Genomic DNA, 2380 nt, shown 5'->3' with positions numbered 1-2380 from the left:
AAACAGAGGAAAAACTCTAAAAACCTTCAATGGTTCTGATTTTTTGGGATGACATGTGGCGGCCATCTGGAGCGGCCGCTGGATGGCCGCTCCTTTGATGGCCGTAGAGGATTGAAAGCCCCATTTTAGGGATTCACATCCTCTGTAATTCCTTTCCCTACAATTCCCTGTAATTCTCTCTTAGGAATGTGCCATGTGGCATTTAAGTAATCTAACGGTTACCCAACAAACTAGAGTTTAAATAAAATTCAAATTTATGAGTGGGTTTAAATAAAATTCAAATTTAGTTTAAATTGATGTGTTAAAGATATCAAAACATTAAAAAAAAAAAAAAAAAAAAAAAATCCTGAGAGAATTGATGTGTTAAAGATCTACTTCGCTTGTGGCCCCAGCAACCCCAACTTAACAAAACTTTCGTTTAGGATAATTGCCACCATATATTGTTTAAAGCGAAAATGTTCTATAGATTATAACACCTAAATTCTCCCATACAATGATGATGATCAATATATATAGAATGCAATTATGCATATCTGACTTTATTATCGATCTGTTTCTATGTGGTTATCTAATGGTTGGGAGGAACAAATGGGTAAATTTCCAACAATAAATTTTCCTATTTGAGTTGTCTGATGTTTACACAATTACACTGAGTTAATCAACTTCTTGCCTACAGCATCCGTGACTCAATTTGTACAAGATTTACACTGCACATGGTGTATGTGTTAACTACAGGAAAGAAATTAGAAGAGCTTGCTAGCAAATTCTTCGATGCTCTCTTCATCTCTTCTCGAAGAAGAAGAAGAAGAAGAAGCTGCTAGATCCCTGAGCTCAGACAAGCTCCTTCCCAGTTGTAAAGCCACCTTCTTTTCAAACAACTCCCCATTGTCTCTCTTATCTACGTCCTTTTCCTTCAAGGTGGACATGATGGACTCTTCCATCAACCGAAAGAAACCAGCATTGTTCCTGTACATCTCAAATACCATCCCTACTTGCCCACCATGCTCCACTGTGTTCACTATGGCTGCAAGGGCTCCTGCAGTGACTCCCAGAAACGCTGCCCATTGCCATTGATGCTGAGGAGCTGATCCTACAAGAGCAGACCCCAGAGCTGCAATGCCCGTGAGTACAGGCCCAGAAATGGCTAGTGTCTTGTTAACTTTCAATGCCAACTTGCTCAGTCTCATATACTCTTCTGTGTCTTTCCTCTTCACCACCTCAACTATCTGTCTCATTTCCTTTTCTAGCGTTGCATTCCATCCATTGCTTCCCTTCCTTTTTCTACTATTACCAGCAACACCGAGTTCTTTCTGTTCTGGTTGTTGTGGCCACCAATTTGCGGGCTCTACTGTCTCTGGGAACTTGTCAAGCATTGCTCCAAGCAAGGGAAGAGGGTAGGCCCTATCAAGAGCCAAGACCTTGTCCATGGCATCCTTCACATCCCTTGCTGTGGGAGACCCAATTGCAAGGGTTGTTTGGATTTCCCTCTGGAGCTGCTTGAACAGCCTCGCAGCATTTCTCTGCTCTTCGGCTAGTTGGGAGGGCTGGATCTTGCTCATCACCACCAGCATCCCCGTGGCTGCTGAATATAAGAGAGTAGAAGAGAGCTTGAGAGCCAGAAGAGGTTCTCCTGTGCCGCAGGTGGTGGCTGCCAGGCCAACCATGGTAGCAGCAGTGAGGGTGATGGCATTAACAGATGTGAGGAAGAGGTGGTTCCAGTTATTCCGCTGCTCTCCAACGCTTGTGTGCATCTCTGCTCTGCCTGCAGCTGCCTCCATTACCGCATAAAGTTCTGCTACTACCTTGGAATTTGAGGTGTTTTCATCAAATTCTCTTGTGGTTGTGTCATTGAATCTGGTTCTCAAGTTCAATTCCTCAATCAAGTCCCTTGTAGGAAACCTTGGAACTAAAGTTCTATTTGGTTGGAGTTTTGGGGCCTGGAGTGTTGCTTTAGTCCTGCCGCTTAGACATCGCTTGGAAGATTTTGAAAACAACGATGAACACCCTGTGAAGCCTGATGCTTGAAGTGCTGCCATATTAGCAGTGCTGCTGATGATTTACTCAGTTGTATATAAGTAAGCTTCCGATTGTTGTTTTTGTGGATTCTAGATTTGGGTTTGGATCGTTTTTGAATCGAAGATTGAGAGTGAGGTGCAGATTTGGAGTTGATCGATCTCCAATATCACTCTTTAAATAGAGAAGATAAACAGGAGAGAGACAACGAGGTGGAAGTGGAACCCGTCTCAAGTGGTTTGAATTGGTCCCGGCTTCCTTAATTTATTATTAACGTGTTGACCTGAAATCATCGGAATTGGCAAACTTAACATTTCGTTTGCCCCACTTCTGAACGCTTCAAGTCATGTTTGACTGTTGAGGGTTT

At 42.9% G+C, this 2380-nt stretch overlaps 1 pseudogene; it reads right to left on the bottom strand.

Moving 5' to 3' along the window:
- Positions 1–743: 743 nt before the first annotated feature.
- LOC149002743 (putative F-box protein At4g22030 pseudogene) lies at positions 744–2139 on the bottom strand (annotated as a pseudogene).
- Positions 2140–2380: the final 241 nt, after the last annotated feature.

This window comes from Hakea prostrata, chromosome 10 (genome assembly GCF_041222555.1).
Source record: "Hakea prostrata isolate BN-2017 chromosome 10, UWA_Hpros_2, whole genome shotgun sequence".
Taxonomy (NCBI): Eukaryota; Viridiplantae; Streptophyta; class Magnoliopsida; order Proteales; family Proteaceae; genus Hakea; species Hakea prostrata.
Note: the sequence above shows the minus strand (reverse complement) of the source record. Positions and strands in the feature narration are given on the sequence as shown.